Source organism: Bombus vancouverensis, chromosome 2 (genome assembly GCF_051014615.1).
Source record: "Bombus vancouverensis nearcticus chromosome 2, iyBomVanc1_principal, whole genome shotgun sequence".
Taxonomy (NCBI): Eukaryota; Metazoa; Arthropoda; class Insecta; order Hymenoptera; family Apidae; genus Bombus; species Bombus vancouverensis.
Window position 1 is genome coordinate 5,187,931 of NC_134912.1, and position 23,408 is coordinate 5,211,338.

The following is a 23,408-nucleotide window of genomic DNA, read 5'->3' on the forward strand; positions in this document are numbered from 1 at the left end:
TCGAGATACTGTTCTTTTTTCTCCTCGAGTGGAAACACGTCAAATCCACTCAATTGCGTCATATTTCACGATCTAGGGAATCAGCGCATCAAAAGATCGCGCTAGAGCCAACGCAACATTTCATCGTTGCATAATTATGCAATTTGCGTAAGCCACCACTGGTTTCAGCGAAATCCGGCTTTCTGATAAAGAATCTCATCAGAGATGATGCAAATTCTCGAACTTTACCAGGGAACAGAGTTAGTTTGCATTTCTACAACTTGTTGTGTCTTTCTCACGCGGTGTTGCTAACTTTTCAGTTTACTTTAAATCAGTCAAATCATATCCGAGTAACTGTAGGTAATAAATCACGTTGAAAAGATTAACTTCTAACTATTTGCGTCAGAATAATTTAATTAGCACGTATACGACTTTGACCATTCGTTCGTTCTTTCTTTTCTATTGACAACCATTAATCATATTAAAAAAAAAGAATGATATATATTGAATATTGAGAAGATCTCTGATAAAACTATCAAAACCTCGTTGGCTGTCATAAATAACCAGAATACTCATTTGAAGGAATTAGATTAAAGACATTAGGCAACGAGCATCGCTGCCTCTTATTTCCTAAGCAACGCGTCCGTATCGATAAAAAAAACGGTAGCCGTCATAAATTTCTCGTTGGACGAATTAGCCGGTGGTGGCGGGCTCAGCAGCGATTACCGAGAGTAGCCACTAGCCACATGCTGCATGTAATATAGACCTGTTGGAACGCGATGCCGCGTTGACAGGTGATGCAGTCGCGGAATTGCCTCTCGCATCGAGCGCATCTCACGGTGTTCGTGAGCAAAGTGCCTGGCCGTTGATGTTTTCGCTAGCACACGGGTCGGCCACGGTTTGAGGTAGAGACAGAGAGAGAGAGAGGGAGGACGCGAAAGAGAAGGAGTATCGAACGACAAAGGGAGCGAGAGCGAAAGGGTAGAGAATCAAAGTGTACTGGCGGAGGAACACAGAAGCGGCAGAGAGAACGGCAGTAGCGAGTAAACGCAAAAGCGCCCTCGCTCGCTCCCGCGCGATGCAAAGACGGGGTATAAATAAGCGGCTGTCGTTTGCGGAAGCAGAAAACGGGCAAAAGGACAGAAATAAAGAAGAAGTCGCAGAAGAAAGGGAGGCAGTGACAGAGAGAGGAATAAATAAGCCGGGCCGGAGGAGAGCGAGAGGACAGGCAAAAGTAGGAGCTGGAGCAGTAGCAACGGTTCCACCGTTGACTCCCTCTTGCCGCTTCAACGACCAACGTCCCGATCTACTACTTTTGCGGTGTACGACCGTCCTCGCATTGAAAACTTTTCAGCCTGTGTCCTGCCTCCTCTACGAACGCGGCAGGTGTACTTCTGTCTCGTTATCCGGAAGGCCTCTTCCTCCGCGACAGCGACGCGTTCGAGTAGAAGTCGTAGATCACTTGGACGATGTTTCGAATGGATTTTAAAGGACAAGTGATTTTGTCGTGGGAGGAACGGGACGGCAGATCCATTTAACGATCTTCGTAACGTTAATGAATGTATTAGGGCGGTAAATGAAAGAGTGTCCGGAGCAAGAGGAGTTGCATGCCGGTGAATAGTGGCTCCGCTCATACTTTGCTAATGTATACTCGTACAGATTAGTTTGAGTTAAAAAAGAAAAGAAAGATAAAATGATAATTATGTATAATTCTTGCGTAGGTAAATATTTTCTACCGGTTCTATGTAACAGAAAAAAGAAACGGCTCTTCCGGTGTTGGCGATTTCTAGTAGAAATCCAGCTTCAGCGCTCGGATCTGCTGGTATCGTTGCGGGTTATCCACGGCTGGATCTAGATACTATTCATGCTAAGCCGCGTATCTGCATACGCATCGAGACACTTTTCGAAAGCACGTTACGCAGCCGCGCAGTGGCACCACGTGCATACGAGAGGCAACCTGCATCCTCGTGTGTACGGTGGACGAAGCGGTGCTCGTATGTACACGTACACACACATATATATACACACATCAGCACATGCGCGTTGCCCGTATGCTGGCTGTGAAACAGAACACAACAGAACAGAGCAGAACAGAACAGAACAGAGCAGAACAGAGCAGAACAGAACAGAACAGAACAGAACGGAACGGAACGGAGCAGAGCGGAACCGAATGAAACGGAACAGAAGCGAACGCAGTAGAGAAGCGCAGGCTGACTGCACGGCCGCAGCATGTTTATTGGCGCATCTTGGAGTCTTAAATCTTTATGTTGTCTCCTCGACGGGGTCTGCTATCTCCCTGTCCCATTGGCGGGGTGGGAGGAGAAGGGAGAATCAGCACAACCACGGAAGGGGTGAGAGGGACGAGAAGGAAGAGGGAACGAGCCGGTATAGCCGTAGGTAAGCGAGACGGAGGAATGGATGAGTAACAAAAAGAAACGAAAAGAGACGAGGGAAGGAACGAGAGGGAAGGAAATCGGGAGAGATATATCTCTCGAGTTGCGGTCGCGAAATCGAGTCAAGAGTCGGACAACCAACGACCAAGACGCATCCACTGCATTACGCACACAGAAGCCGCGATCTTAACGTGCCTCTAGAAATGGTCGTTTGCAGTTGTACAGAGAAAACCCACGTGGTAAAGGAACCGGGTAGGAATTATTAATGGCCGTAGGTGTTACGAGCGCGAAGATTGCCGCTTTTAGCCAGATGTGATAGAAATTGCGTCATATCAGATTGACTCAACGCGTACCTACCCCTGGTTCCCCTGCTTTTACATGTTGCAAGTCGATTGCAATTGGCAGCATTTCGTAATAGGTTGTACGATAAATCGACGAATATTGCCTTCATAATTATCATAATTTAATCGTAATTCGATTCGTATGAAATTTTTCGGCTTTTTAGATATTCATGCGTTCTAGTAGTCGGATATCAGATGCGCAACGGGATAAAATCGACGTTATAAGAACTAAACTGTATCGAGACATGTTCGACTCATAGTTGAATGAAAATTAATCGTTTTTAGAAAAAGAACTACTGTTATGAGTTAATAATTTAAAGGGATACAGTTTTGCACTCATAGCAATAGTGTAATAATGTGATGAACGTTTTGCTTAAAAATATTGAGAAAAATTAGACAAATATCTAAGATGCTGGAGTATTCTTTGGAAAAGAGACAAGTATCCTTGATATTTAGTTTTCAAATTATTATTAAAATACGCTAAATTTCGTCATTTCTGATTAAATTGAAGAAAACTGAATCTTAAAGTAGATAGGAGGATTACATTTGATGCAAGATATATATCGACTGAATTGTTCGCAGAAATTAAAAACATTCCAGTAGTTAGAAGTCGGCATAATCGACGCTCATTGATAAGAGGAAATGGTTAACATATTTTGTTACCTTAATTAACCAGGGGAAGTGGAATACCATGCGAATAATCGTTTCTACGCGTTCCGTAATAATGATCGTGGAATCTCGTAAAATACAATTAACTACGAAATCAATATACTGTATCGATCTCTGCGAATAATGCAGTTTATCGTGTTTTAATCACGTGACAGCATATGTTAAAGTAGAAATTTATAAACTTGATTGATTATTCATTTTATCAAGCACGAAGTTTCCGTTATTTAAATCGCAATATCAGTAGCGAGATACGAAACGGTACGTGAACGGTGCCTTTTTATAACGTCGAAAATTTTGCATTCCATTGGTTTTCGTATAAAAAGCACAATTGCATACTATTTGCATTAGGTAATTTAAATAACGCTCGAAAACGAATAAACATAATTTCTCCTCACGCTAATGTGAAATATGAATTTTACGATCAGTGGGGAACTTCCTAAATTATTGCAGTAAGAAAGACGTCAAGCTGAAAACCGTTCTTTCGGTAGGGGGTGTTTGTTGCCATCTCTGACGAACGTTGTACGACTCCCACATGCATACGCGTGTAGCGCACGAATGCATACTTCTTTACCGTACGTGCAGTTCCTATCCCCGGTATACGTAAAGAAACGTGGGCGTGAAGGTACTTTCGTGCACTGCTGCTGACATAACAGTGGGTAAGAAACTAACAACGATAGAGTGTTATCAGCAGCGTCGAAGGCGGTGGTAAGTTTATGGCTGATACGTGCCGTTTATCGGTCTATGCTACGTTTAGTTAATTAAATGGCACTGCGAACGCATACTCCTACTATCAAGGAAGTATACATACCGCGAGCCAACGCGAAACAAGCGTAGGAAATGGGAAAAAGGAATAAGATAAAGAAAGAGCAACGAGTGATACGTTCGCTGCGTGTTGAGTGGCGCTCTATGAATACACACGTCTGTATATATATACATCTGGATTTCCCCTTAATTTGCAAGAGGTGGCGCCACTGCAAATAAATAGCTGCGATAACGGATTGATATTGATTTAGCAACTTAAGTGTCAATTTCTTTCTATTTATAATGCAATTCATTGCTCTTGTATCGTGAACTTTGAACATTCGTGCTTGACAAAAAGAATAAATCTAATCTTCGTGACTGGCAATATTGTCTGGCGGGTGTATTCTACCCATTATATTCTAACCATAGATTTCTCTAAAAAATCGATTCCTCGATTTACGCTGACAACAAATTATTTTTCTATGGTGTCTATTTCATTTACAATATATTAACAAGTCGTAAGTTCTTATTTGATTTTATTAATTCTAAATACGTTGTTTTAATCCTGATCAGTTTTAGTTGACTTGTGCGAAGCACAACCATAAGCACTAACCTTACTCGCATAACACTGACTACGATTAAAAATGAAGTTTTGATTCGTTCGAAAAGAAGAGATTGCTTTAGAGTAAAATACAAACAATAATAACGAATATGAAAAATTTATTCTGATCTTTTCATTATTTTCTCGTGCAACTTACACTGACGTTTTTCTTAAATATCCTTTATTTTTTTGAACCGGAAGACTCCATTTATGTGATCTACAAGTAAGAAACTACGTTAGAGTAAGAAACAATATGTTCAATTCCGCGTAAATCGTTACGCCAGTATATCAGTTATGCGCGTATTTAGAACTGTATTAAGACGATACTTGCGGTTTTTCAGGTATCTGCACTTAGGAAAAGGACCGCGATGTCCAGGAATTGTCGGAACAAAGCGCAGCGCATTATTAAAAGCACGATCGAAACCCGAAGATGAGTTGTTCGCAGGCCAAAGTGATTATAACTCCATTCAACAAATCTTGTGCAATTTTATTGCTAAAGCAATTTGTTCGATTGACGCTTGTTTCGCATGATTCTATCAATTTTCTCCACTTTCTGTCTCATGGAGTCAGTTGATTTAACAAATCAGCAGCCATATATCAAAAGGTATCACAACTACGTTAAAGCATCAAAATACACTTATCTCAACAAATGTGGTAAATAATGCACAGCTAATACGTAAGTATCATGACAGGTAGAGACTTTACACAAAGTAATCGAAGTCGTGTACGGCCGGAGAACAAGTTGAGTAGAAAGAGCGAAGCGAAGGGTTGATGTAGCCAGGAAGAAATTCCTGGTATCGGGCCGTGTGCGCGGCGGACTTTGACGATCCCTTAAGTGAAATATCATCGACAATCACTCACGTGAGATCTTTATCGGCTGGTAACGTGATCTCTGACCCCACCAAACTCGGGAGCAGTTTTATGCGAGCTCCCGCGGCGCGTGAATATACACCCGGTGGGTGCTGTTGCTCCGTGAAGGAAGAAGACCTGGTGAGATCGCTGGAAGATCGAAGCAGGAATGTAACGCGGTCCGTGGGCTTCGGGATGGCTGGAATCACAGAAAAGTATTCGGTCGGGTTCGCGTGGAAGCCACGGCACGGCGTTCCGCACGCAGGAACGCGACTGCCAATAAATAAGCTTCGGCATTTCGCGCGCGATTCGCGCGTCTTATCGAGCCACTCGGCCCGCTGCTGAGGATGGGGCTACTTCCGATCCAGTCGATCGAATCGATGCTCCTTATCTGCGTACACAGCAGCTCTGGTGGAGAGCTCTTTCGCTCGAGAAACAAAAACAACCTAACCCTTTGGGAATTATGCGAGAACGTCGTACGTTTGTTCGTTGCACGAACTTGAGTGTCGAGAGCGAGTAAATTGATGATACACCGGTAAAGAAAGCTGTATCGGTATTTTGCATATTGTCGCGGTGGATATTTGTTCTTTTAAGGAGAAGGAGAAGTAGCTGTTGGAAGTAGGAAAAATTGAATTGTATAAAAATGCATACGCTTTAGCCTTGGTAAATATAGCGCGCGTTGTTTCAAATAATTGCAATAGCATTTATTTAGACAATCGTATCGTTCTATGGAGTACTTGAGTAAATTAGAATTTATTAATAAATCAATTAGAATATCATCTTAAAAATGCTATATTTTAGTTAATTGAAGGAGTATGTTATAATACGCCACGTATGGATGAAATGCGTTAATTGAAAAAGTTATTTTGCTGCTACTGGACTATCTTATACAAATTGATGCATTTATGTTTATGGAAGATATTCTGTTATCGTAACGCTAACACGACGTAAGGTAAGAAACGTAGAGACATTACAATTATCCAAACTATAGGAAAATATGAAGGAAGAAACTTACTTAGTTATGCTACCTAATATAGGGTAAATGTAAAACATGTAGAAATTAATTGTATATACAGAGAAACCATCGTATGGAAAATGGAAATTTCAGTAGGAGAAGAAAAAATACATATTCCAAGGAAAGTAGGAAGAGTATGACACAGAGAATAGCCTAGAATACTTTATGAAAGAAAAGTATAAAGAGATAGTGATTATCATATAACAAATCATTAAAGAATACAAATGTTGGCTATATTTTATAGTAAATAAGAGACAGAATAGAAATTGTAGAAAATGCTCTACAAATATACTTACATTATAAATCTAAAATAAATGTATCGGGATCTTAAGAACACTCTCACAATAAAAGACGGTATAACGTATACATAATTATTATGTCTATTAAATAAAAAATGTGTAAAAAGAATATTACAAAAGCAATAACAGGATTCTTACTTGTATTACTATACGCATAATTGTAAAATTCAAAATTTTTATCGAAACACGTACAAGCAGAAATACAAGTGGAATAACAGTAGCATGCCACGTTTTACAATATTTTTTATTTCATTTCACTTAATCATTGATAGAAGACTTTTCGTAAAGAAACCACGCATAAGAACGTTTGAAGCCAAGATTACAGTGTTTCTCCTTTTTTCGTAAAGGAAACGGACCGACGTTTCTGGAAAGACTCCGGCACGTTTCGAAAGATGATAATTACGCTTTTACGGTACACGGCCAAATCTACATTGTGTCTAGGAGGCGAGTTCTCTCGCGGTAAGACGTAGGAAATCGCGCAATACTTTTAGGCTCCCCGGTACACACGTTGCGAAAAAGTGAAATGTATTGTACCATTGCGTTTCCATTGTTGTGTTCAGAGGAGACGTAAAACGGGGCAAGGTTGAACCTCTGATTGCCTGAAAAACTGCCACATCGTACGAACTAGTCCCGAATTTTTTAAATCTTACTTTAATTTACACGTTCTCATAGCTCGGCACTCTTGATCCTTACATCTGAATCTCTTCCACTCGATCGAACATCGACACATCAGAAAATTGGAAATTTTGGTAGAACTTCGAATGGACAAAATTGCGTTAGAATATTTAATCAATCGTTGAAACGAATGAAAACTTGTATCTTATTAACGATTGCTGGCTACTGGTGATATAAATACATGACGATCTGTGTCTTTACCATTGATTATAAATTATCACGATCATTCATTCTCTATATTTATTTCGTAATTGTACAAGAAATTTCTTTTATCGTAGTCGATGTTCGGGTTCCTATTTGGACACGTGAAGAAGCAAGTTTGCCTCAATACGAATGAAGATTATCAATCCAAGAAGCGCAGGAAAAACTCGTGGAGTTACCGATTAAAAAGCGAATCAAATCACGTCACGTGGAAATACCAATTCACGACTCGAGTCGAATTAACGCCGATGATCTCTTCAAACATGGAAGTATACCATTATAATAACAAGCTGGTGCATACGTGTACAAGATTACGCAATCGTTGGCATCTGCAGCCACCTCGAGACTATCAATAGTGGGACGTTTGCCAGGAACACAAGGAACAGGTAGGATCGATGGTTGAATTACACCGATGAAATGAAAAGGGAAGATGGTCCGTGGCGATAAAATTACGCGTACGAATAAAGAGTGAAGCGATCGCGTGGTGAGGTGGTTCCAAAATGACTGGCAGAAGCGTCTGAATGGGTTCTGGTTGTCCGGACGTGGTCGATCCATGGCATTCCACCAGAGCCGGTGCTCACGGTGACGAGCAAAAGAGCAACGACGCGTTTCCCATTGTGAAAAGCTGCGTGGTACGGTTGTGTTTCCTCGAGGAGGGGCCCGGGGGATCTCTGACCTCCCGTCTCCCTTTATACGTCTGCTTTAATTACGTTTGTCATTTCGTGGCTGGTGTCTCATTACGAAGAAAGTTCGAGGTTTAACTCGGCTGCTTGCGAACCTAGGTGGCCTCTTTCTGGTAACGGCACTAACCAACCCAACCAGACAGCCAACAACAACAACGACGAAGGAAGGAAGGAACGAAGGAACGAAGGAACGAACCGACCGACCGACCAACCAGTCATGAGCCCCCTTTTACCTTACGTATAGCCCTCCGCGTGCCTCTCTTCGCATCGCCGCTCTAGATCTTCGGATAAGAGCGAACACCATTTTAGCGGTTCCTTACACACCAGACATCCGTTCCCTTCCTATATATACGTGGCTACGGGAGAGCTCGTTGCATTTTCTCCGCGCGAATGTGTCAAGCGACTGGGAAACAGACAGAGACGGAGAAGGCGGATCGTGGAAGGCGGGTGGAAAGGGAGGGAGGGAGGGAGAGATGGCGGGCAGAAAAGGACAAAGAGGTCGAATGGAACGGGAAAGGAAGAGAGGAATCGGGGAGTAAGATATAGGCGCGAGAGGAAGAGAGAGAGAGAGAGAGAGAGAGAGAGAGAGAGAGACAGGTGAAACCGGAGGGAGAATCGTGGTGGTGGAGCGAGAAAGACAGAAAGATATGGGCATGTCAGCCGAAACCTTCTAATCCCACGTACAGGTGCTTAATTCGTTACGTGAGAGCGGAGGAAGCAGAAAACGGGATACTGTACCGTTTTCCGTGATAACGAATAAGGGTTTCGTCGTCTCCCTCTCTTTCGCTGCCTCCTGCTTCTCCGTTGCTCTTCAACCGTGTAATTAAACATCGTGTCAAGTATTCGCTACGAAGCGACAACGTTCAAGATACACGGCTGCTACGAAAAAATAGAAGATGGACGCCGTAAAGCGTAAGAGACTTGAATGCTTCGCGTCGATCTTTATGACGTAGTATGTTTTTACGACGGAGCCTCGAACGAACACGGAACTTTGATAGTTGTCTTAGGTGGATATCGGACGGAGACGTGGGGAACGGGTCACATCCGGGTTAACGTAATTACAAATTAATTTCGTTTTATTAAGTAGCTCGCGGTCGAGCAACGCACGTACGCGCCGGCTTATCTTCGCCGCTCGCGGACGAGAAGCACCGTATTCGGGTTAACTCTGCATTTAATTGGTGGCTTAACCGTATATCCACGGTTTATTCGGTACACCGTGAGAAAAAAGATATTAATTTTTCACGAGTAACTAGAATTCCCGCAAGAATTTGCACTTTATGGAAACACGGACAGATGAAGATAACGCCGGTAATTGCGTAGTGCCGCGGTGGCGGAGAGGATTATTCGAAATGGTTTACTTCGTAAAATATGGTATACCGTGGATCGTTGCCTCCGAATACTTCAGTGACCCACAGGTGTGTACGAATGGAACTGCCTTCCAGTAACTGTATCAAAACTTATGAATATTCATGGCCGATCATATTCATATTTCTTATTAATTATCTGCTGTTACTATGATTATATTACAGATAATATCGTACAGATCTCACGTTGATAGTAACAATATTCGGTTTTCGTCGAATATCGTGGTCATTGATGTTTAGCTGCATGTTATTATTTATTATAACATAGCAAATATTATATGTAATACGATTATACCGCACGCTCTAAACACAATTCACCAATTTCAATAATTCTTGATGCTGTCATAGTCTTTTCGTAAACAAAGAAGATTCTACGTATGTATGGAATGGCTTCATTGTTAAACATATTCGCGGTGAATTATAATCATCATTCACTCCTATTCTTCCTTTAAATATGCATAATCACAACGATGCTCTGTTTAAGCTAAATTTAGATGGTATTAATTTTAAATAGCGCATCGTCGAATCTATCTTAACAAACGTTATTGTTCGATGAATAAACGTCTATAGTAACTTTTCAAGGAATAAATTAATACTCGCATAAAATTATTCATCGCAAGAAGATGACATAAATAATCGTAAATTTCAAGATTGACACTAAAAACTTATGTATCATTATCACTTTCTTTTGCTCCTCGTTTAATAGATTTAATTAAGAAATCGCGACTTTTTATATAAATTCGTATTTCTACGAGTACAGCTGAAAGGATCTAACCGAAGTAAAGATTTCTTCCATCCTCTGCATATTACGTCAGGATTTTACTTTGGAAATTTGATATATTTTCGCGTATTACGTGTCATCTTTTACATTTACTAATAAATGCATAAAGATTCACTAATATATCTCGCGAGTGATTCGCGTAAAACATCGGAATTTTTCTAATTGTAAGTTCGTGCTGAGAAAAGCCAATCGCGATTTGCGTAGGAATCGCCAGGTCGGTTAGTTGATCGTACATAAAATCTGGCTTTGCACTCTGATAAGGGATCCCCGTTTACGTGTGCGTCTCTTCGACTCGAGCACACGCAAATGTGCAAGGTTTCCCCGTCGTGTATCGCGCTTCTTTTTCCTTCTTTCGCTGTTTGCACGCTTCTATCGGTTCTCTCCCTCTCTTTTTCTCTCTGTGCTCTCGTCTAAGCGTGTACACGCGCACGCAGATGCCGCGTGTCGATGTGGGTAGGGTTATTAGCCCAGAAAGCAAGGCCCCTGCTTCCGGTGTAGGCACTTTAGTTCGAGAGTTTCTTAACCCCTTCTTACACGACTCCTCGCTGGCCTGGCCTGGCCTAAGACTCTGCCCCGGCCTGGCCTGTTGTCGGTTGCGGGTGGTAGAACGCCTCGTCGAGAACCGACTCTTCGGTCCACCACGAAACTCTCTCTACTTGCATTCGTGTAGACCGCGTACGAACGTGCGCGGATCGTAGGGTAGGTAGGTCGGCTCGGTGGCGAACCAAGCGATTTTTCCCGTGATCTAAGCTGCACCTTACCGAGAACGATCGTAAATTTCGCGAAACGGAGAGCACGACTCTGACTCGCGACCTTGCTTATCGTAAGCTACTATGATACCGGTTCATGTTTCGCCATGTCGCTTTGGGATGGTCCGTTAATATATAAGCGGCTCGCAGGTCAAAGTGGTTAACTCCAATTTTTGAGATGTTTGAAATTTTAGTGTGATCGATGCTTATCTAATATAATCACACGGATTTTTCTACTTTTTGTTTCGTGGAATTCATCGATTTAGCGAGCAAGCAGCGCATATAGGGCGGTGGAAGAAAGAATTTAGGAGTTTATAGTTTTCATCCGACAGACTAAAAGATATTTAATTAACCATTTACTTTTATATTTAGAAAAGTTCAATATCGTGTCTTTGTAACGTTGAACGTAGAATAAAAACAGCTCTGAGCTTTCTTTATGGGAGCACATACATTTAAAGACCTCAGTCCATTTATCAATGACAGAAAATTCATTCGTAAGTGTCAATTTAATATTGAAACACATTGAATATTCTTTGCAAATGCAGAAACAAAATTTTGTGTTTTATATTGAAACTTTTATGACCTGTATTATGCTTTTCTCCTTTGTTTCAATTCTTTTTTTTTATTTGAACGATCTCTACCGTAACTAATCTCAAGCGTAATCTAATAAATTTAAAGTATTTTGAAGAGGATCAAGAAGAAAGGAAAGCTTTCGATACTTATTTTTCCAACGATATAATTTGGTAGCTTTTAGTTTGCAATGCCATTAATTTTTAATCGAGTCTAGTATCTAAGCTAGAAACATCGGCTAAAGAATCTGTAGCTCTGTTCTCTCAACGTCAATTTTATTGCGCGTATAGCGATTAATAATTCGTTATTTCCTCGTCGAGGAAAACATTCGTTGATAGGTTAATAGACATAAAAAATGAACCGGCTGGTGTAAAATGGCAGAGAGATACGAGCTTCAACGATGATAGATATGGTTTCACCGGTCGTAATTGTTTTGCGTTCGTTCTTAATTGGGGCTACTTGTTCGTTACGTCTCTTCAGAATAGGCAAGAGGGTATGAAGTTTTAATAAATGCTTTTGGCTGGACTGTTAAGACACGCTCCGCGGGGAAAAGGGCGGAAAATCTCCAATTCGTTAGTCAGCATGTACCCAGATCGTTAATAACATACACGGAAACGAAGAATAATAGAATCATCTTGAACTCACAAAACGGTTGTAAAGATAAAAGTTATTCTCTGCTCTCTGTAACGCTGATTTCATTTCGCTGGTATTCCACGTTAATACCGTCTCTAAAATTAGATCTTTCTATCCAATATATCAAAACTTCGAGAATTAATATTAAACATTCGCCACAACTATTCTTCTTCGGTCAAACAGTCATTTCATCTTATCTTTATTTTGTTTTTGAAAGTTTCCAATTTCGTTCTTTGTTTCTTAAATTGATTATTCAGAATTGTGCCAGCCATTGTAACAGGTTATTAGCGGCACAGTAGGAACCACAAGTTGAGTTATGGTTATTTCTTTTGGAAAAGATTGGTTTGATTTTAAGAATTTTACCAGTCGCTTTTATCTTGTTTCTTGAAAGACTTCTCAGTCGTTAAATTTCATACGAATATTCGCCATCGTTAACCGATTTTTATCTAATATCTGAATCTAATATCAGCGACTCGCACGCAAATACAGTAGCTACAGAAATACCTGCACATATTTGTACATATCCTTATTTTCTAACGAACCGTTTTTTATATCACCTTCTACGTTTACTGTTCCACGAATTCAGGTTTTTCATTTTCATAATACATATCAAATATGTGCAGTCGTAAGAAAGTATCTGCCTACATACCGAACGACAAAAAATTTATTATACTCGAAGCTAATTAATTCGCAAGAAACACAACGGTATGTCAATAATTTTTGTGGCCAGAGTCGAAATAAGGTACTTTGTTAGAAAAATTGAAGAGAATTCGTAAATCAACGTATACTTACACTGTGTTTTCACGAATTTGTTCGCAGGTTCGTTCGATAGGCAGACTTTCCTCGCCTGGCGTTCAGACCTTCGGTGATTTGTGGGTCAGATAGCAATTAGAATAAGACGATTGAATTGGTATAGCGAGCAGACGGCAAAGGTGGTCGGTTCGCTTTCGAAAGTGATGACCCCGGGAGCGGTAAAGATGCGTGCAGGTGCTTCCTCCTTGGAAAGCATTTTATACGTATGGAACAACACTAATGCGATGGAGATTAGCTTACCTGGGTTCCCATGAACTATTTTTGAGCTTAATCGTTTGCGCTGATCTGCTGTTATACGCTGTGTACGTACGCCGAGCTAGGTTGTAACAGATAATTACTCCCGCGGCTAGGAAGGGGATAGACGTTCCTGGATCGCTAATGAGCTTCTGGAATATTATCGATGCTCACGGCAGCGCTTATAACTGCTTTTCAACTGAGATTGTAAATTTTCCGTTGTTCACTGACTTCGAGGGAAAGATGCGCCGATTATGCACACTGGAATATAATGGCGTTTTAAAACTGCCCGCCTGCCTGACTGCGCGTGGACTAGCCAACAGATTGAACGAAGAGACCGACGTACGTACATATTCAGAAATGCTAAGATATTCGGATAATTGCTTCCTACGGAATACAGTTGATAGATGTATAATTCGTAGTGGCATAGAAACGTGTATTTTCATGGTTTCATTCTTTCGCGAACGATTCCTTAAGAAACACGGAGATCTTGACACGAAGAGTTTCTGAAAATTTTGATATCGTAAAGTTAGTAGATTGTAACGGGTAACACGTTTCTCTGAACGCGTCAGATTTTTTACCTGTGTCATGTTGGACAGATACATACGAACCGTGTTTTTCTTTTACATCGCAGTTCTTTCAAAACATCGTACAATCTAGTGAAAATATGTAGCTTCCAACTATGCAATATACATGTTTCATTTAAGGATAATTTAATTTAAGGAAATAATTCTAAAGCTATACACCTTTGAAACGTTTAAATTAGTTTCATTGCTTCGGATTTATAAGAACTACCGGCGCGACAATTCTTCAAATCAAATTATTACAGTATCTTCATTTATTACCTGTTATAGTTTTCTCGTTTTTTGTTTCTTCGCGTGTCGAAAAATTGTTTAGGAGAATAGAAAATGTTGTCAATTCTTCGCAAGCGACGAACATACGTTTCCAGTGATCTAAATCCGAATCTAAATCCATAGAAGAGCAGTGTGCAATTATTCTGATTATTCACGATACCAACCAATCAGCAATACCAAGGTATTAATATTCTTCGAAAGTCATCATTTTTCAAAGAGATCGAGTCAGGCGTTCCGGCGATTTTTCAATTTCTTCGTCGCTTCGTCGCTGGTCACGCGTCATGATTTTCTCGGGACACAGGTGAAGGATCCGTAAGTCGCTTCTCCAGTTTTTCGTCTCCTTTACCATCGTTTTTCTCTCCTTACCTTTTTTAACTGTTCAGTCCTTATCGAATGGTAGCGAGGCTGTATGTGTGTGTGTGTGCGCGCGCGCACATTATTAAAATAGTTTTGCAGAACGCGATTTAATCGCGAAATTACGAAAAATTACCGGCAAGGTAATAATACGTGACCGCATAATGAATTTAAAGTGACTCGTAACACGATGTTGAGTACTCGGCGAACCACCTGTTCGACGGTGCACGTTACGTGGGTGGAAATACATTATCTCGGTCTTCGTTCGACTTTACGTTATTCACGAATAAACGATGAACTCTGTGGAATTTGCAATTTGAAACATTTCTTATCAGGTCGTGGCGTATCCGAAAGATGCGATTTGTAACTGTTAAACAAAATGCGAATTCTGCGTTGGTTAAGATTTACATTTTACACGAAAGCAACATAAAAGCTGAGCGATTAGATGAACTAATAAGTTAATAAAATAATTCGAATTTTAATTGATATATAGATATACAATCTTTGCATCTAAATGTCTTACAATTACAAATAATATCAGTGTGTTCAAGATACAGAGATTTCTCACAATTTTTACAAAAATTTACATATATATTGTTTATTTGCTGCACCAATATCATAACTTAAAGGTATACAGTTTAGAGAATAGGAATTTGAATATTTTAGGCAAATAGGATATGCAAGTTTCGAGTTGATAATATGTTTGTATTTTTTTTTTTTATTTAAAGATGTTTATTAAACCCAAGATACAATTTTAAATACATTTTGGTATTCACAATAAACGGTGAATTTTTGTAGCGATGTTTTAGGCAAAAGTACCGATACGCAACGGTACGACGTAGCCATGCTATAATATGTGTCGGCGCTTTACATTTTTCGTGTTTAATATAATATAATATGTTTGTATCTCTGGTTTCGAATGACGAACGTACAAAGAGATTTGGATATATCAGTTTGGATATACTTCGTGTGAATATTTTATGAATATCTTATACGTGCAATCGCAATTGATGCAGGAAGATAAAATATTCCAAGAATCGTTAGACGGATGTTCCGTGCCCTTTAGTTCGATTCATAGCTTGATCGTACCAGGCAGAATTACACTCTAGAAATTCTGTATTCATCAACTGTCTAATGGCGGTAATTTTTATGCGATGAATTAACGCACGCTGTTTGCTGCAATAAATTATTGAGATTTATTATGTCTGATGTGTATGATTCATTCCAAACAGAGCTCCTGTGATCCCGTAGAAATTTTCATGCCATAATTCACATAGTCTGCGTTTATTTTCCGTGTGTACCTTGGAAACCATAGTACAGGCTCATTCAGTTGTTTGATTGCAACAAGCATGACGAATTTTTGAAGTCTTTTAGATCTGATAAAACATATACTTCAGGCAACTGTATTCAAAAATACGAAACAAAGAAGGAATGCGATCATTTTGAAATTTCTTCATTTTTATGAATATCCTCTATTGGTTTCTAATATTTTGATATCATTCAAACTTCAAGTTCAAACACTTCAAAAAATATCCTTTAAATGATATTATTTGAATGAATTCTTCAAATGATATTCTACAAACTAAAAATGAGATTTTGTCAAATAAATCTTCTAACTACAATAATCTATAATAAAGCATTTTTCAAGCAACTTGATTACGGAATATGTTTCTCCAATTTTCGAGACAATGGAATCATCGGCAATAGCTGTCTTAGTATTCGATCTTGCGTAATAGAAAACATTGAACCGGGATGCCTTGACGAACTCGAAAAAATTACATGGCGAAAACTATTGCAACGTCGGAAGTGGCAATGCCCGGGAAGCGTACGGTTCTCAAAGGGTTAATTGGGCATAGTAACTCTTCAGGTGACCAAGCTCCATGGGAGTGGAACGGAGAAAACCCAGTTTTATGCCTTGCATTAAGCTCTCATGTCTATATCTTTATGTTGTATCTGCTAATTTATAAATATGTAATCACGCATCTACGACCCCCTCGCTATGGTATTACCTTAAATGCTTTTTTTACAGATACGTTATCGCGAACATATTTATGCAATGAGCAGGGGAATACCATTGTCGCGGAAACGAAATAAATGTTATGTAATAAGGATGAGTGGCAGGCTTAATTGTTACTACACCTATATCGTATATAATTGTATTTTACGTATCGTTAAAACTTTATTATCTTGTCGACAAATAATTAATCCCGCGTTGATGTTGAATTAATTAAACGGCTTTCTATAATAATAAGGTAGTATAGTTATTTTTCGAACGACGTTAGATTAAAGCGAATGTTTCTTATGCTGATAAATCGGGCCTCTTTTCTTCTATTAAACCAACCTGCTTCTTTCGTCAATGTCAATTATTTATTTTAAATCGAACAACGTTCAAGATCGTCATTTTGTACAATTTATGGATTGTTCCTTGAAATACTTTTAAAAGTTTTTACTAAAATGTAAATTAAAATTTTAACTTTGTAAACGTTGCAACACAAAATCATAGTTTAATTTAATAAAATCTAGTATCATGTTGAATCTGACGCGTACTAAAGAAATTCCATTATTGATTAAAATTTGCTAAAATGTATTAGGCAATATGAAATTTATTTTACAACTCCATTTACGCTTCTATAAAAAATTGGCCATATTCGAATCACTGGACACGGACGAGGTACTCAAACAAGAGAAACGTAATTTATTTTATTCCATTCTTCAGCATGTAGTACAAACAGTCCGCGTATTTGCGTTCGTATGTACCTGTTCCGAACCGATTGCGCCGGTACTTGGAACCCGAGCCTTCATTATACTCTCTGTCTCCAATCGCGTGTGACAAATTATTCCAGCGTCATATCCGCTAGCGGTTCGCAAAAACACATACGAATCATCAGTCCAACAAATTCATCTGTACAAGTATATGCAGTACACGTATATCTCCTCGCATTCTTTCCAACATTCTTCTGCTCCTTCGTCTTTCACTCGCGCGTAGCCAAAAATAGCCCAAAGAGCAATAGAACGAAGGGCAAGAAAAATAAAAAAATAAATGAAAGAAAATTCGAAAGAGAAGTAAGCTCGATAAATCATCGAATCGCGGTAGGATTTCAAAAGGAGCGACGACTCAATGGAGCAGCTCTCCGTGCAACCTTTGGTGAACTACGAATTGGCCCGCAAAATCTCTTATCTGCGATCGGCTGTTCGGCTCCGACTGAAACGGATGAAAAAGGAAAAAGGAGAGAAAGAAAGAAAAGAAAAAGAGGATATTTCGCTGTAGCGGGCCGGTCAAAAATTCTCACGGTCACGTCGAGCGTTTGCGCGGAAGCATCGCGAAAAACATAAAAATAGATGCAGCCATGGCGGAGGATAGGAAAAAAAGTATCATCCTTGCGTGTCGGAGGGGCTTGAGGTCGCGAGGAGTCGAGGAGTCGAAGAGCAACGCGGCCGAGGAACGAGCCCAGGCACACACGATGTGCGCCGCGTATAAGTCAGCACTCAGGATATTTCGTCATTTCCTGCTTCTCACGCGATACAATCTAAATTAACTATGTTCGCTTGGCTAGGCCTCCTCCCTCGCAGAGGCTCGCATCTCTCAAGAAAATTTCTTATTTCCTAGCGAGGAGGGCACACGGCCGCCGTGCCGCCGTGAAACCATCGCGGAGGGACCCCACTCGACATCGCGATCGTAACGACGATCGTAACGACGACGGTACCTAAGGAACGAAGAAAAAAAAAAAAAGGCAACGTATGGAGGAGAAAAGTATTTAGATATACCGTGTCAGTGCTGATGAAAATGACATTCCAATGGTTTGGGAAATATTTTCCAGAAATAATGAGTTACGTGTGACGAATTGAAGAAGTTGCAGGATAGTGGAGGAAGTATAAGGAGGATAATTAAGAGTATAGGCGAGGAAGAGAATATACAAGGAAGAAAGGGCAATGGTAAGGGTGTTGAAGTAATGGGTTGGAATAACGTGCAATGGTTTTAAATCAAACATCGTTAGTTTAGAATTTGAAATGCGTACAGTCCTGTTCGTAAGTTAGTAGATTCTTGCTAATTTTGAAGGTAACGTTTACAGAAACGTTCATAGGATCTTTAGAATATAGGATTGCAGATATTTCGTTTGTAATATGTAAGATTTGAATGTTAACTTCATTTTGTAATCGAAGGTAGCATTTGCTTGTTTTTATCCTAAGTGTACCAGGTGTCTGAAGATTTACAAACGATAATGTACTTATATCATGCATAGCAATATAATTAAGAGACTGCGGATGTTTGTGCAATTTATATTTTTATTACGTTTGGCAGATATTATAACAAGCACTGTAGTTTGAATATTTCTTCATTTTATGCGTACTGTGCGTCCTTGCATCTATAAATTTCTCACAAAGTCCCTAAGCGTAAAAATCCGCAGTTTGATAGACAGAATTGATTACTTCCAATGCTTCTTTAATTTTATATAATTCGTTTCATGGCTGAATTTCAAGTATCCATAGTACAGGTAGCATTTTGGGAATTTTATGGGTGGGAACGTTGGAGGATGAAGTTTATTTAGCACCAATTGTTGCCACAGAAATTTCTGCTGTTGAGTTAACGGTAATGCGAACTCCAAAATACTGCTAATTAGATTATATCCTTGTTTTACGTCTTCCTAATAAATTATGATCATCCCAGATAGGCAGTGACAATGGAATTTAATTCGTTGCAATTCTCCTAGCTTTTTAGGTTGTTCAATGAGCATTTCACATGGTAAACGATTGTTTCAAAATTTCGCAATCCTATAAAAGTATCAAAGTATCTCGAATTCGGGGCCTACGTAATAACACGTTAAATTCATGCCAAAATTCTTCTTCCAGGTATGAGCAGAGATCGGAGCAAAAGGGACCAACAATAGCAGCATCGACAGCTCGACGAACAATAACGAACGACGATGATAATGGTACCGAAAACAATCGAAGAATCATAACGAAGAAATAAAGAGATCGATGAAAGTTCCGATAAAGAACGAAGAATATGGTCGGCGAGGATGCCAGGGCGACACCATGACGACGAAACTAATTGTAACGAGCGAACAAGGCGAGTGATTGAAACGGCGATGATGAAAGTTCGAAGAGGGCGAAGACCTGGGCGGCTTTCACAAGCAGGCACGTAAATAATTCAGCTGGAAAATCCAGCTTTAACGTTCCCGCGGCCGGAAGAGGCTCGCTAAGGTGTTCCACGCGCGTCGGGAAGAAAAAGGAATTCGCGGAAAGAACCGTCGCCCGCTGACTCTACTCGGCCATTCGTTACATCGCCTGTGACGTTTTAAGAAACCTTCGCCGTTGCAGATTCTAATTCGTCGCGTTTCACCTCGGGGAGAGGTTGCGTTACGGTTTGAAGGTGCGTACGCCGGAGGAAGTAGGGCGTAAAATACCATGAACTTTGAACCGTGCGTTTTAGAGGGGAAATGGAGTGAAGAAAACTGCGTGGAAACATTAAATACGACTGTTTGTGACGAAGAAATAAGTAACTTAGTAAATAATGGGACGATATAATCGATGGAAAATTGAGAAGTCGTTTTAAAATTGTTTGGTAATTTTTTAGTGGTATAACGAAACTCACTTTATCCGATTAAGATAACGTCATGGTAGTATAACGTTGCTAATGATTTTCAGCCTGATTTTTGCTCTGCTGCCAAGTCCGAATTTTTATATCTCAAGCTTGTACACATTTTAGCAAACAAGAAAGAAGTAACAGTAATAGTTAATAAATAATTACCAGTAATAACGAGTACTAACTACGATTAAACTGAAACTTAGCTCGAAGATAATGAAATTATTCCAACGATATATCACGTTATGTTAACGTGAAATAATAAAATATGTAATGTGAATGATCACATCTTTTTCCAAATTATATAGTACAGTGATGTTATCTTTTACAAACTCCTAAATTTCAGTCTAGATATACATTTTAATTTTGATTGAAATTAGAGACTGCACTTCATATTTTGCTATTTCTTTACTTTACAAGAAACGATAAGATGGAAGGTTTATGTTCTTCAGCGTAAAATAACGAAATGAAAGTTAATAAATAAATTCGTATTTCGCAAAATGGCCCATAAATGTTCCATCGAGTCATGATTTTCTTGACGGCGTCGATTGTGGACAATCTGGCGAAGTCATTTAGCGATGCGAAATGTTGCGTCATCGGTTAAACTGATTCGAGAGATATATATCGGTGGCTATGGTTTGTAACTCGTCACGCTTATAGCTCCGTTCTTATTCTGTTAACATAATTCTTACGTGCGAACGAAATTACTTTATCTTTGATAAAAAACATTTAAGTATGAGAATTCAATAATATAGATATAGAGGAAGATAGAACGACAAGAAGCGGTTTTCCATTTGAGTTCACATACTCCTTGTACTATCAACGACATATTTCTATATCCAATAATCCCGCAATCGATGGAACTTTGTCAATCAAAACAATTTTATCAATGTCAGAACTCGACAATTTTTATCACGTCTTATTAATATTTATTTATCAACAATTGGTGTTGAAACAGATTCAACGAGTTGAAACAGAGCAGTTCATTAATTGAACGAAAAATAAGAAATTACAGTTCGCTTCCTACTACATTAGCCTCGCCAATCCATGAACTGAGAAATTTGGCATGTGTATGTATTCCGAATTTTGTCATCTAACTTCAGAATTCGAGTATTAGAATTTATATCTATTTCATGTATATTTAATCATCACTGATCGATATTAAACAAATCGAATAACTCAATGAGAAATAGAAAATCTCCATCATCACAATTCACGAACGAAAAGCAAAATTTGTCACGTTATCGATGCTATGACGTTCAGAGAAATTTGGTGTCTGACCAGTGATGGATCGCATCACTAGTTGCGCGTGAGTCGTCAATTATTTAGACGAAAAGTATGCACGAACTATAAACGACTGCTCCCTTCGATTGTCCTAAGAATTATTCAAAAAACATGTAAGAAGATCGTGTCCCCGGTTCATCGAGTAGATTCGATCGAAGACACTCGCTACGCGGAAACGAGCCTTCGTCAGATCGATCCGATCGGCACTTCCTCGAGTATTTCAGATCAGGAAGCGGAGGGCGAACTTTAAAGAACATGCAAGGCGAACAGAAGAAAGGAGATGATATCGTGGCGCGCGGAAATGTTATGGCGTGCAAGGAACACGCAAAGAAGGTGTAAATGACCACGGCGGGCGGACGCAGGAGCTGGAAGAAAAGCAACGATACGGTGTTCTGCGTTGCCAAGACGATCCTCTTTTTACGGCTGAATGCGTGCTGACGTAATTCTACTTTCTCTGTGAGAACGAATTTCACGAACCAGACCTCTCCCCTGGGGTCTCGAACGAAGAATAATGCCAGCCGTACGTTTCTATCGTTCTTTCTCTTGGAAACTTATTCGATGGACGTATTTGTACAAGTCTGCCTGTTTCAGCAAAAAAGATTGTATAATACACTGTGGTGTTTGTTCGCCAAATTAGCACGGTGAAGCTAGAGTTCCGTATTTTTCTATGTTGATCATACGTAGAATACGGCTGTTTATGCAAATCTATATTTTCCTGAATATAACTGAATATAACTGAAGAGATAGATCGTATGCAGAGATTTGGTCTATATGCTAAATACGACAATGGCCACCACTATTTTGATTTTCTATATCGTTTTGTCTGTTACGTGTATTTTGTGCGTTTTTTGTATTTCTAAATTTGCCATAAATGCATAAACATGCGCAGTTTACTTCTGTGTATGTACGTTACGGCGTGATTTCTGTGCAGCTTGGAAAATAAAGGAAGGTGGTAAAAATTGACCGATTTTGGACCTTGCTGCTGACGAAAAATTTTAACAGGGTACGCCTTTTTACCGCTTCTTCTTGAAGAAGTCGCCTACGATATAAAGATTTCATACGAAGAATTATTCAGGACGTTCGGTTCCATAGAACCGCATACTCGTATAAAAGACTCCGATGTAATACTTCAGTACATTCACTGAAATTTAGACAAGAAGAGATCGAATAGATCTTATAGAAGGATCAAGGAAACGAGTGACAATATACTGACTTCATCTTCCATTCTACGATATTCGACCGATACTATATATGTAACGTTATACTTTTTGAATTTCTAAACGATGCTTTATTAAGCTTCTTTCTTACACTTGAACCATACTCCTGACTACGAACGCAACTCACGGTGCAAAAGAGTTAGAATTACTATCTATGTTGCGAATATTACCTAAACATGGATATACTGTGTTTTGTACCTTTCGTCCACTGTACATTGAAATTGCTACGCTACGCTGTCTACGTATATTTCATATAAACTAGCCGATCAATACATTCTTCGTTGAAACCTGTGAACCTGTACCTAAGCAACGTCCAGCAATAAGTTCCACTAGTTCGAGGAACCTCTGGCTGTATCAGACACTGAACCAGCGAGAAACAGAAGCATGAACGGTACCAGTGATTGTCATTCGACGCGTAGACATATTAGGGAAATGAATCACTTGACTCTGTAAGCCTTATCAACATCGGTTTCGTGCGAAGAATACTGGTCGACTCCTTTTTACAGTTCGTTTGATTATCCTCCG

At 39.6% G+C, this 23,408-nt stretch overlaps 1 long non-coding RNA gene across 1 annotated transcript; it reads left to right on the forward strand.

The window, feature by feature from the left end:
• The first annotated feature begins 4,268 nt into the window (after positions 1-4,268).
• On the forward strand, positions 4,269-22,312 carry LOC143303516 (uncharacterized). The gene is made up of 8 exons (XR_013059908.1): positions 4,269-4,641; positions 4,703-4,965; positions 5,066-5,328; positions 5,417-6,525; positions 7,841-8,149; positions 13,363-13,932; positions 18,406-18,731; positions 19,647-22,312. It is a non-coding gene; the product is annotated as an uncharacterized LOC143303516 (long non-coding RNA).
• Positions 22,313-23,408: the final 1,096 nt, after the last annotated feature.